This window comes from Nerophis ophidion, linkage group LG04 (assembly GCF_033978795.1).
Source record: "Nerophis ophidion isolate RoL-2023_Sa linkage group LG04, RoL_Noph_v1.0, whole genome shotgun sequence".
NCBI lineage: Eukaryota > Metazoa > Chordata > Actinopteri > Syngnathiformes > Syngnathidae > Nerophis > Nerophis ophidion.
In genome coordinates this window covers 66290046-66304641 of record NC_084614.1, presented here as the reverse complement: position 1 = coordinate 66304641, position 14596 = coordinate 66290046, and the positions used below count along the sequence as shown (strand labels likewise).

Genomic DNA, 14596 nt, shown 5'->3' with positions numbered 1-14596 from the left:
CAACAAAAGAATTACCCAGAATTCCAATGCATCCATGACTCTGGGCTACCGGTATATTATACACGCGCACCCAACCCTGCCCACCTCAACCGACGCACGGAGGGGTTTGGTTGGTTCTAGCAAGTGTATAATATAGCCAAGAGTCATGGATGCATTGGAATTCTGGGTAATTCTTATGTTGCGTATACAATGTGTTACAGAGCCAATGTTCTCCAGAAATGTGTTTGTTATTGTTGTTTGGTTAGGGTTCACAGAGTGTGGCGCATATTAGTAAGAGTGTTAAAATAATTTTATATCACAACCATTAGTGTGATCTGTATGGCTGTGGAAAAAGACCCCTGGTTTACACACAGTAAAGGCAAAAAACACCTCCTCCGCTATTTTGAAAATGACGGCAGGGGAAGCGTCACTCGTGACATCACGTATTTGACCCGGTGGTAAAAGTAAAGCATGCGGTAATAAATTTGGGGAGCGAGTTTTACCCGGCAGTAATTCAAGGCAGGTGCATATTACCTGCCTGGCGGCTATTCAAGGAAATACGGTAGTTTAGTTTTGACACAAAATCGCTCTTATAAAAACTTTCTCAAATAAGTCAAGGGTGGAAATAAGTTTGGAAGCCCACTGGAGTGGAGAAACATTTTTAAATGTGTTTCCCACAGTGAGGTCAGGAAGTAACAGCAAAGCACTGAAGGCTGAACGGTGACAAAAATGAGGCAGCAGGTCCGCTGCTCTTTACAGGACAATATTTATAGCGCTACAAACATTTTCTTATTTTCAGCTGTGTGTCTTTTAATGAGTCAGAAAAAAGAGAGAGACAGCAGTACATGTTTTGTTGCTTTTTTTTTTTTAGCTTTTCCATACGACATAGCCCTGTCAACTGAACAAAACCTGTTCCAGAGCTGCCGCTGTGGTTCACACATTCTGCAGAGGTGTTGACTTTGAAGGTTAGTGATAATTGCCATTGTCAAGAAGAATTGGTTTCCATACAACCAACAGTATGTAGTACAGTAGGGCTGCACGGTGAATCAATTCCATATCAAATTAAGTAATTATGATGATTGTGATCAAAAGAACATTGATTATAACGTTATTCCTTTACAAACCGTTAGAAAAATATGGACTGTTGTTTAGGCTGGAACCCATTATTCATGTTTACATTGTTTCTTTAAGAAAAAATTTGCTTCAATATACAAACGTTTCTATTTACAAACCCTGTTCAAGATCTAATTAAGTTCGCAAATCAAGGTTCCACTGGATTTATTTCACTGGAAGGCAAAAAGGGATACAAGAGCAGAACAGAGACTCCAGGCTATGGCTTCTTCTAAGCACTATAGCTAGCATTGATTCTTGCTTACTAGGGTTGTACGGTACACCGGTATTAGTATAGTACCACCATACTAATAAATAATTTTCGCTACGATACCGTCTCCGAAACGTGCCGGTCATGCATCGAAGTCAGGTCGTGACATTGCTGTATTACATGCAGACAAGCATGTTTGGCGACGCACAATCACAGAGTACTTCACGGTGGCACTAACCCCTCTTCCACCGTGAAGCCCAATATAACATGTTCTTGCTAAATATTTTTTGCAACATTTTTTTTTAAATGGAAAATCTAATAAATTTGCAACTTTTCTGTTTGGTTCTTTCAACGTAGTGTCATGAAATGATAATTAATCATTACAACTTTAAAAAAAAATATCTTAGATGAAAACTATCATAGTAATTCATCGTAACAACACTACTTTGTAATATTACGACATATTCTCATAAAAGTAGGACACTTTTCTCAAAACATTAAATTTTTTTCTTCAGAAAAATGAAGAGTGGTCTGCTTTTTTGACTTTGTGTGGGATCTCTTAACAAAACGACTTTTTGTCGTTTGATCAAAAATGTCAGAACCTGTACTCATTAAATTAACATTACAACTTTATTAAAAACATCCAATATATACATGTTTTTCCTCAGAAAAAAAAGTGAAAATAAGGACTTCCTAATATAATAACATATTATGATACATGTTTTCTTGTAATGTTACGACTTTGTTCACTTGAAACGGCAATTTTTTTCTCTTGTAGACTTTACGGGTTTATTCTAGAAGAACTAACACAATTTTTGGGTGGAAACATTTTGTTGGATCCTTTCTCATGGCTTTAAAGGGAACATTATCACCAGACCTATGTAAGCGTCATTATATACCTTGATGGTGCAGAAAAAAGACTATAGATTTTTTTAACCGATTTCCAAACACTAAATGGGTGAATTTTGGCGAATTAAATGCCTTTCTGTTTATCGCTCTTTTTGCGATGACGTCAGAACGTGACGTCCCCGAGGTAATACAGCCGCCATTTTTATTTTCAACACATTGCAAGCATTTGGGTCTCAGCTCTGTTATTTTCCGTTTTTTCGACTATTTTTTTGGAACTTTGGAGACATCATGCCTCGTCGGTGTGTTGTCGGAGGGTGTAACACTAACAGGTGATTCAAGTTGCACCACTGGCCTGAAGATGCAAAAGTGTCTGCCGCCAGACCCCCATTGAATGTGCCAGAGTGTCTCCACATTTACCGGCGATGCTAAGGCAGACATGGCACAGAGATGTATGGATAACCTGCAGATGCATTTTCAACGATAAATTCAACGAAATCACAAAGGTGAGTTTTGTTGATATTGACTTATGTGCTAATCAGACATATTTGGTTGCGGCGTGACTGCTAGCTAATCGATGCTAACATGCTATGCTAATCGACGCTAACATGCTTTTTACCGGCGGTGCTAAAGCAGACATGGCACAGAGATGTATGGATAACCTGCAGATGCATTTGCAACTATAAAGTCAATGAATTCACAAAGGTGAGTTTTGTTGATGTTGACTGCCAGCTAATCGATGCTAACAGGCTACGCTAATCGATGCTAACATGCTATATACCGGCGGTGCTAAAACAGACATGGCACAGAGATGTATGGATAACCTGCAGATGCATTTGCAACTATATTACGTTTCCTTCCACCCACATTTGATGCGAAAAAAACACTTTCCAATCGAAGGATTTAAGTTGCTCCAGTGTCAAGAGATGCAAAAGTCCTGATCGTTTGGTCTGCAAATTTAACCGGCAATGCTAACGCAGCTATTCGGCCATGCTATGGCTATGAATAGCGTCAATAGCTATTCGCTCAATAGCTTCAGTTTTTTCTTCAATACTTTCATACTCCAAACATCCGTTTCAATACATGCTTAATCTGTTGAATCGCTTAAGCCGCTGAAATCCGAGTCTGAATCCGAGCTAATGTCGCTATATCTTGCTGTGGTATTCGCCGTTGTTTGTTTACATTGACAGCACTGTATGACGTCACAGGGAAATGGATAGTCGCATCGCAAATAGCGAAAATCAAGCACAAAATCATGCTTTTTTTAGGGATATTCGGGGACCGGTAAAATTTTGAAAAAAACTTCAAAAAATACAACAAGCCACTGGGAACTGATTTTTTATTGTTTGTAACCCTTTTGAAATTGCGATAATGTTCCCCTTTAATGTCACGACATGTTTGCCACCCAGATACTAATGCAACAACACAACATCGGATAGTTTGACACGAGATTAGTCAGCCTCTGTGTCTAATGAAGTGTATAAAATACACAACAAGGCGGAAGTGAGTGACACCCGTGTACAGGCATTGATGAACAAACACACATCCGATACTACCTTAAAATTGCTTGGTCAACCTGACAAATTGTTGCACGTTTGCAAAATTACTGGCTTTTACAGGCTGTGCGCAAGAGCAATTATCCTTGGTAAAAGTTGGTAATAATTTTGTTTGCTGGATAAGTTACATTGAAAAACATCCCATAGTTACACTAGTACAATTCAACATGTCCACAAGGGCGCAGGGAGAAGTTCAGTTCAGTTCAATTTGTTTCGAACAAGTGATTACCATGTCCTGCATCACATATTTCCAGTTGTTTCATTACACCACGTCCAAAAAGGAGAAGAAAGAAGCAGAGCTTATTTAATCCTACCCCCTTTCATATTAAAGCAGTTTTATACCATTTATTTGTTTACTGTTTGTAAAAGAACAGTGAATGAATAAACTATGAATAATCAAGTACGTTAACCAAAATTGAATAGATAAAAAAAAGTATTGAATTTTTTTTTAAGGTTTAATATATTTATGATAATTGTTGTTCTTTGTACTTTGTGAGCACTTGTAGTTTGAACAGTCTCTTGAATTGAATCCTACTGGTGCTTTGTTTAATTTCCCTTGTAATTCCTTCCATAATTTAATTCCACATACAGATATGCTAAAGGTCTTAAGTGTTGTACGAGCATACAAATCTTTCAAATTAGATTTTTCTCCATGGTTACATATTTCCTCTTTTGTTGAGAAGAATTGTTGTGCATCTCTTCCGCTCACTAGTGTTACCATATCTGTGTTATTGTGTAGAAATATGGGGAAACAAATACAAACGTGCACTTCATTGACAAACGGTGTTACAAAAAAGATCAATTAGAATAATACATAATGTTGGCTACAGAGAACATAAAAACACTTTATTTATTGAATCAAAAATATTGAAATTCAACGATTTGGTGCATTTGCAAACAGCTAAATTTACGTACAAAGCAAACTGTAACCTGCTAACCAAGAATGTACAACAATTCTTCTCAACAAAAGAGGAGAACTATATCCTTAAAGGTAAATCTCATTTCAAACATTTGTAATGCTCATACAACACTTAAAACCTTTAGCATATCTGTATGTGGAATTAAAATTATGGAATGGATCAGTTAAAAAAATAAAGTAAAGCACCAAAATGATTCAGTATAAGAGACTGCTCAAACTACAAGTGTTCACAAAGTACACAAAACAACAATTATGATTAAGGCTCCAGCACCCCCTGTGACACCAAAAGGGACACGCTGTAGAAAATAGATATATGGATGGATTTTGATCCCTTTTTTTTTTTTAGAGAAAGATGATTTATGTATTTAATATTTGTTTACTCACTATTGTATATTATTTATTTATTATTTATTCACTCTTCTGTTACAGACAACAAGGAAAAGGGATAAAATTGCTATGGTATGAAAATGGGTAGGATTAAATAAGCTCAGCTTCTTCCTACTCCTTTTCGGAAGTGCTGTAATGAAAGAACCGCAAATATGTGATGCATTACATTGTATCGTATGCATGTAGGAAATGAACTGAAACTAAAATTTTAAGTCCTTTGTAACTTTACAAATGTAATTTTTTTTTCTAGAACCTATTTAATTCACCTCCTTCTGTGTCTCAGAAGTCAACAAGGGTTACCGTATTCCCCTTGAATAGCCAACGGGGCGCTAATTAATTTAAAACCTCTTCTCACTCCTGCGCTTACTCAAGGCATGCGGTAAAAGTAAGCAAGCGCTAATAATTTTAAAACCTCTTCTAACCCCTGTGTTTACCAATGGCATGCAGTAAAAAATTGAGTGTGATAAAAAAAAAACAAAAAAAAAACATTCTTCTGCGGTCGCGGCCCGGTGGTTGGGGACCACTGCTCTACAACATGTCATCGCGCCCACCCTTGCACCATGCTATCTGCGTGCAAGCAGGACAGATGCATTTCGCTGCATGTCATACGAGATTGCAATGTATACTTGGTCAACAGCCATACCGTTTACACTGATGGTTGTGATATAAACAACTTTAAAACTCTTACTAATATGCGCCACACTCTGTGAACCCTAACCAAACAATAATAACAAACACATTTCTGGAGAACATTGGCTCTGTAACACTTATAAATGCAACAAAATAATTACCCAGAATTCCAATGCATCCATGACTCTTGGCTACCGGTATATTATACACGCGCACCCAACCTTGCCCACCTCAACCGACGCACGGAGGGGGTTGGTTGGTTCTAGCAAGTGTATAATATAGCCAAGAGTCATGGATGCATTGGAATTCTGGGTAATTCTTATGTTGCGTATACAATGTGTTACAGAGCCAATGTTCTCCAGAAATGTGTTTGTTGTTGTTGTTTGGTTAGGGTTCACAGAGTGTGGCCCATATTAGTAAGAGTGTTAAAATTGTTTTATATCACAACCATTAGTGTGATCTGTATGGCTGTTGAAAAAGACCCCTGGTTTACACACAGTAAAGGCAAAAAACACCTCCTCCGCTATTTTGAAAATGACGGCAGGGGAAGCGTCACTCGTGACATCACGTATTTGACCCGGTGGTAAAAATAAAGCATGCGGTAATAAATTTGGGGAGCGAGTTTTACCCGGCAGTAATTCAAGGCAGGTGCATATTACCTGCCTGGCGGCTATTCAAGGAAATACGGGAGGTTGATTTTGACACAAAATCGCGCATATAAAAACTTTCTCAAATAAGTCAAGGGTGGGAATAAGTTTGGAAGCCCACTGGAGTGGAGAAACATCTTTAAATTTGTTTCCCACAGTGAGGTCAGGAAGTAACAGCAAAGCACTGAAGGCTGAACGGTGACAAAAACGAGGCAGCAGGTCCGCTGCTCTTTACAGGACAATATTTATAGCGCTACAAACATTTTCCTATTTTCAGCTGTGTGTCCTTTAATGAGTCAGAAAAAAGAGAGAGACAGCAGTACATGTTTTGTTTCATTTTTTTTTAGCTTTTCCTTACGACATAGCCCTGTCAACTGAACAAAACCTGTTCCAGAGCTGTCGCTGTGGTTCACACATTCTGCAGAGGTGTTGACTTTGAAGGTTAGTGATGATTGCCATTGTCAAGAAGAATTGGTTTCCATACAACCAACAGTATGTAGTACAGTAGGGCTGCACGGTGAATCAATTCCATATCAAATTAAGTAATTATGATGATTATGATCAAAAGAACATTGATTATAACGTTGTTCCTTTACAAACCATTAGTAAAATATGGACTGTTGTCAAGGCTGCAACCCATTATTCATGTTTACATTGTTTCTTTAAGAAAAAATTTGCTTCAATATACAAACGTTTCTATTTACAAACCCTGTTCAAGATCTAATTAAGTTCGTAAATCAAGGTTCCACAGGATTTATTTCACTGGAAGGCAAAACGGGATACAAGAGCAGAACAGAGACTCCAGGCTATGGCTTCTTCTAAGCAGCTAGCATTGATTCTTTCTTACTAGGGTTGTACGGTACACCGGTATTAGTATGGTACCGCGATACTAATAAATCATTATCGCTACGATACCGTCTCTGAAACATACCGGTCCCGCGTCGAAGTCAGGTCGTGACATTGCTGTATTTCAAGCAGACAAGCATGTTTGCCGGCGCACAATCACGGAGTACTTAGAAGCAGACACAATGTGTAGACCGAAAAGGGAGAACTGACGCATTTTGGTTTAAAAACTAAAGATAAAGGTGAAGTTGTAACACTGAAATGCCCACCGGAAGAGGAGCTTTAAGTAGACTGACCATACGTCCTCTTTTCCCCGGACATGTCCTCTTTTGCGGGACTGTCCGGGGTGTCCGGGCGTAGTCTCTTAAATGCCTCAAATGTCCGGCGTTTTGTGTCAAAGTTGATTGTTTTTTCAATGTATGTACGGGGTTAAAAACAAAACAGATTGTGAAAGTGTGCGTTCTTGAGGGAGGGGCAGAGACCGAGAGAGCGGGGTAGGGGATTCATTGACAATCAAGGCATACTTGGTCAACAGCCATACAGGTCACACTGAAGGTGGTCGTATAAACAACTTTAACACTGTTACAAATATGTGCCACACTGTGAACCCACACCAAACAAGAAGGACAACCACATTTTGGGAGAACATCCGCACCGTAGCACAATATAAATACAACAGAACAAATACCCAGAACCCCTTGCAACACTGACTTTTCCGGGATACTACACTTTACACCCCCGCCTCAACCCCAATTACGTCACATCAAATATTCCACTTTGAAAAATATTTTTGTATTTTTGGTGGAAGATTTTGCATATTTTGTGTGTTTGCCATGAAAAAATGTACTTTTGGTTGACAAAAAAGGGCGGAAAATAAACAATCAACAAAAAAAACAAAAAACATTTTGAAATGAGGAATATATTTGAAGTTGATGTAGAATCCAGAGATTTAAAGCCTTAAATATAAAATATATGTATGTCCTGGCACACCATTATCATAATTTCATGACCGACGCAAAATACTTTGTACACTTTTATACTGAAATAAATACACCTACAACTCATTAAATAAAAACATGGAAAAAAACTACCAGCCACGGTAAGGTTTAGATCCATGAAGGAAAGAAGAAAGTGAATGAATGTGTATAACTGAATACATTTACATATGCATATAAATTTGTCTTATTTTTATATCATTTATTTTATTGAACTAAGTAACGTTTATGACAACCTTTTCTAAAACACAATATAGAACGTGAGATACAACAGGACAATGCACATCTTTATCATTTGTTTTCAAAACGCTTACAAAAAAGTGGGACCCCAAAAATGTACTGTGGGACCCCATTTTTATTACTTGATGGGGTCCATGGGACACCATTTTGAAAAGTTGTAGCGCCATCACTGCTGTCAACAGAGGAGAAAAAATGCTTTACTTATATAAATATATTATTTATAAAGCAAGTTCAAGTATCATTGGCAAATTTTCACCTAGTCTTGGCCTTGGCGTGCTGCCCACCTTGGCACGCATATATGTGTCCTCTTTTTGGGATTTCAGAATATGGTCAGCCTACTTTAAGACATGGCTTGCTGGCTAGCAGCTAACGTCCATCCACCGCCAGCAGTGTTGTAGCTACTTCTAAACCACTAATCCTCACCTCCATGAGGACAAATAAAGTAAGTTTCTTACAAGTATCATCCCTGCAGGACGAGGAATAACTAAACATGCTTCCACTACACACCGTAGCTCACCGGCGTCAATATTAAATTGTAAGTTGGTGGATCTACAGCTGACATCCACTGTGATGATATCAAGTACAGGCACCTTATCGAGTCGATACTAATATGATTACGTCGATATTTTTGGGCATCAACACATCTTTCGTTTTAAAAAAATGTACATTATGTTTATAAACTCAGGAAATATGTCACTGGACACATGAGGACTTTGGATATGACCAATGTATGATCCTGTAACTACTTGGTATCGGATCAATTCCTAAATGTGTGGTATCATTCAAAACTAATGTAAAGTATGAAACAACAGCAGAATAAGTGATTATTAAATTTTTAACAGAAGTGTAAATAGAATATGTAATAAAAAGAGAAAGTAAGCAGATATTAACAGTAAATGAAAAAGTAGATTAATAATGAATTGTCTACCACTTGTCCTTAATAATGTTGACAAAATAATAGAAAGATAAATGACACAATATGTTACTGCATATGTCAGCAGACTAATTAGGAACCTTTGTTTCCTTACTTACTACTAAAAGACAAGTTAGCTTGTATGTTTACTATTTTATTTAAGAACTTAAAGGCCTACTGAAATGAGATTTTCTTATTTAAACGGGGATAGCAGATCCATTCTATGAGTCATACTTGATCATTTCGCGATATTGCCATATTTTTGCTGAAAGGATTTAGTAGAGAACATCCACAGTAAAGTTCGCAACTTTCGGTGCTAAGAGAAAAGCCCTGCCTCTACCGGAAGTCGCGGACGATGACGTCACATGTTGATGGCTCCTCACATATTCACATTGATTTTAACGGGAGCCTCCAACAAAAAGTGCTATTCGAACCGAGAAAACGATAATTTCCCCATTAATTCGAGCGAGGATGAAAGATTCGTGTTTGAGGATATTGATAGTGACGGACTAGAAAAGAAAAAAAACGCGATTGCATTGGGACGGATTCAGATGTTTTTAGACACATTTACTAGGATAATTCTGGGAAATCCCTTATCTTTCTATTGTGTTGCTAGTGTTTTAGTGAGTTTAATAGTACCTGATAGTCAAAGGGGTGTCTCCACGGGTGTGTTGACGCCAATGTCTCAGGGGAGTCGACGGCAGCTATGGACGGCACAAGCTCAGCTTTTCTCCGGTAAGAAGCGACTTTTTAACCACAATTTTCTCACCGAAACCTGCTGGTTGACATTCTGTCGTGATTCATGTTCGCTTGACCGCGCTCTGATCCATAGTAAATTTTCACCCCCAGGAATTTTAAACAAGGAATCACCGTGTGTTTGTGTGGCTAAAGGCTAAAACTTCCCAACTCCATCTTTCTACTTTGACTTCTCCAGTATTAATAGAACAAACTGCAAAAGATTCAGCAACACAGATGTCCAAAATACTGTGTAATTATGCGGTTAAAGCAGACGACTTTTAGCTGTGTGTGTGTGCAGCGCTCATACTTTCTAAAAACCGGTGACGTCTTGCGTACACGTCATCATTATACGACGTTTTCAAGACGAAACTCGCGGGAAACTTAAAATTGCAATTTAGTAAACTAGAAAGGCCGTATTGGCATGTGTTGCAATGTTAATATTTCATCATTGATATATAAACTATCAGACTGCGTGGGGGGTAGTAGTGGGTTTCAGTAGGCCTTTAACTGCAATAAGAAAGATATGTATAATATACCCTAAGATGTTTTTGTTAAAATAAAACCAATAATGCAATTTTTTTGGGGTCCTCTTTATTTAGAAAAGTACTGCAAAGTACTGACATAATTTTAGTACCGGTACCAAAATATTGGTATCGTTACAACACTATTGCTTACCAAAGACTGGGCAGTGGCATGTTGCAGTCTGAGGCGATGCACACTTCCTGTCCGTCACTTTATTTTACTTTGTATTTTTTATTTTTTTTTACAAATTGTGAACGTGTGCCCAACAAACCTTCCGTAACTGAAAAATTCCATTAGGAATAGTGAATACATGAGCCCTTATGAAAGAGAAAATACCGATCTGTGGGAGAAAGTATAAGATGTGTCTCAGCCCATTCCTAAAAAAAATCTCTGCACCAATGATCTGCTTTTTGAGCCTGCCAAAGACAGGCTGGGAATTTCTTTTATTTTTTAGATGGAGTGCCAATCTCTAAGATAACCTGCTTACTGCAGTCTTGGCTGCGATTTAAACCTGCAGTCCTCTGTGGCCTACCTCAATTCACAAGAAACTGCTCATATTGACCCTAAAGGATATGTTGTGTTGCAGAAAAATGGCCATTTTCTCCGAGGGTTATTGGGTACACGACTAGAAGCAATTGAAATCAAGTGTTTTTTGGTTGGACGGCGTTGCACGACCTATAAAACCAACTGATGTGACACTTGTCACTTATAAAAACATGGACATTACTGTAACTGTGTTGTGTGATCGCTATTGCATTTAAAAGGGCCCCCATTATGTGAAATAGACCTTTTATGATGTTCCAACAGTAATACAGTATGTGTCCCGGTATCCCTGTTTATGAGCACAAAACGGGATAATAATCTGCTGTTCGTGCTTAAAGCAGAATTCGCTACACATAAAAAATCCTGGAGCTATGCCAGCTATCATTTTGTTGTTCTATATATATATATATATATATATTTTTTTTTAAAAGAGTACCCTAGTATGATGTCGCTATATCAACGTAACTGTAATGTTAGCACCATAGCGCTTCCCATCTCACCCCTGAACTGCTCCATTATATTATATTACATTACATTACAGGACATGTTTTGCCCTCAAGTTATTATTGCTGGGTATTGTGGCCAAACAGCTCATGTTTTGTTTCTTCAGACCACAGAACTGTCCTCCAGAAGGTCTTAGCTTTGTCCATGTGATGTCAGATGACACACAAATTGAGCTGCAATATGTTTGGAGGAGAAAATGTGGAGCCTTTAATCCGTGGAACACCATTCCTACCGTCAAACATGGTGGGGGTAGCATTATGCTCTGGGCCTGTTTTGCTGCCAATGGAGCTGGTGCTTTAAATGGGACAATGAAAAAGAAGGATTACCTCCAAATTACAAGACAACGTAAAATCATCAGCCCGGAGGTTGGGTCTTTGGCGCAGTTGGGTGTTCCAACAGGACAGTGACCCCCAAGCACACGTCAGAAGTGGTAAAGGAATGGCTAAATCAGGCTCGAAATAAAGGTTTGAGAATGGCCTTCTCAAAGTCCTGATTTAAACGTGGTCAATGTTGAAGAAACAAGTTCATGTCAGAAAACCAACAAATTTAGCTGAACTGCACCAATTTTGTCAAGAGGAGTGGTCAAAAATTCAACCAGAAGCTTGCCAGAAGCTTGTGGATGGCTACCAAAAGTGCTTTATTGCAGTGAAACTTACCAAGGGACAAGCAACCAAATATTAACATTGCTGTATGAATACTTTAGACCCAGCAGATTTGGTCACACTTTCAGTAGACCCATAATAAATTCATAAAAGAACCAAACTTCATGAATGTTTTTGTGACAAACAAGTATGTGCTCCAATTACTCTCTCATTAAAAAAAAAAAAAATAGTTGTAAAAATTATTGGAGACTCAAGACAGCCATGACATTATGTTCTTTACAAGTGTATGTAAACTTTTGATCGCGACCGTATATATACTTTGCCAAGAAACAGCAATTGCTGAAGGACCAGAAAACGTACAAGTATATGCTTTGGTGTTTTTTACGTGAGTTGGAAAAAAAAAACCCTAATGTATCCTCGCTCATCCATGCGGACTGGACACTGGACAGGAGTTGGTTGCTTTGTTGGGTCTGCTCCTGTCTCTGGCCATGCTCCCTCCACCCCAGCGGACGATGGCGTGGAACACCACAGAGGCCACCACAGTGTATATGTTTCTTTTAGTTTTTATTCATAGCTGTATGTAGAAGTAGCTGGTTGTATCCGCTGCTTTAAAGTCCTTTGTGTTCTTTGATGTTTGATGTTTCCCTCTCACACACATGTGAGAGGAATGTGTACTATGGCTGAGTTGTTGTTGTTTTTTTCCCTTGGCCTCAGTCTGGACCCCCTCTCCAGGGTCCAGGCTTAGACCGATTTTTTTATTTCCTTTTATTTTATTTGAACCCCCCCCCTTGTTTACCTGTATCTAATTTTTTTTTGTAAGGGGCGCTGGAAGCCGGCAAACCCGTCAGCGATCCTGTTCTGTCTCCCTGTAATGTTTTTGTCTCATTTTGAACGGGATTGGGCTGAAAATTTTAATTTTCCTGAAGGAACTCTCCCGAAGGAATAAATAAAGTACTATCTAATCTAATCTAATCTAATCATTGCTGATGTCTGTGTCTCTTCTACTTAGCAGCCATAAAAAGATTAGAAATCTCCCAAATATATTACAATAAATATATCCATTCATACATACATTATATTACATTACATTACATTACATTACAGGACATTATATATTTGTTTTAACATTAAAACAACGTCATTTTTGAGTTGTGGTGGCTTTTATTTTTAAAAGTAGTAGTAATATTACTTTCTCTGTTTTCATAGTATCGAACTGCGCATGGAAGTGACGTCTAGGCCATATTGAGGCCACATTGGGGCCTGTCCGCGTTTATACCGATACTTTGGTGGAAAAAAGAGAAATTAGAAAATATAATCCTTTTTTTAAGTTTACAATTCAGCAAGTTTTATGAAGCATAATTGTAGGCACACTACCACAAAGATCTGGGCAACTTAAGCCTGCAGTGTAAACATAATCAAGGTTACATAGTATCTATGAGGCTGGCACAGAGTTAAAAAGTGTATTAACTGTACAAAAGGCTTGGACTAATCCAGCTCTTTAGCATTAAAGTTACAGAGACAATAAGGTGTGTTCCTCAAAGGGCAGGCTAAAAACACTTTTGAATTCCAAAATCAAGGCTACTGTAATGATCTGTTGCCCGAATCATGTTTTTTTTTAGTTGAAGACCCCCTTAGTGATGTTTCAGCACCCCTGGGTTTGTGTTTCCTGGTTGCCATGCGTGCTAATTATTTTTACCTGCCTCTGATTACCTGCTCCCAGGCACTAATCAGAGAGCTATTTATTCCTGCCTTTCACCACACTTGGTCTGGTTGATTTGTTTGCTTCATGCAACATTTACGTTTGATAATCCTTGCTTCTTGTTCGTGTTTTCGATGCTAAGCCTTTCCATAGCTTTGCTTTAGCTTCCGGTGCTATCGGCAAGCTTTTCCTGAATTCTTGTATTCATGACTGATTTATGGAAAATATTTAACTTTTATACCTGCACACTGCCTCCGGAGTTCCGCTTGCATCTTGGGGAAACAATCCGCTCATTACCATGCCACCCAATCGTAACAGCTAGCCTAGTTTACCACAATTTATTTCTCATCTCTAAAGGGGCTATTTAGACCTTGTAAAAAAAAAAAAAAAAAAGGCATAAAAGATTCATGACCAGAGGTGTAACAATAAACGGTAATGATTACAACCGCGGTAATACTTCTGACGGTTATTGTTACTGTTTGAATTAGAGATGTCCGATAATGGCTTTTTTGCCGATATCCGATATTCCGATATTGTCCAACTCTTAATTACCGATACTGATATCAACCGATACCAATATATACAGTCGTGGACTTAACACATTATTATGCCTAATTTTGTTGTGATGCCCCGCTGCATACATTAAACAATGTAACAAGGTTTTCCAAAATAAATCAACTCAAGTTATGGAAAAAAAATGCCAACATGGCTC

General features: G+C 38.2%; 1 protein-coding gene across 2 annotated transcripts in view; it reads right to left on the bottom strand.

Annotated features, from left to right (window-relative positions):
- LOC133551767 (polypeptide N-acetylgalactosaminyltransferase 10-like) overlaps positions 1–14596 on the bottom strand; it is a 243181-nt gene that overhangs the window by 142564 nt on the left and 86021 nt on the right. The window lies entirely within an intron of this gene.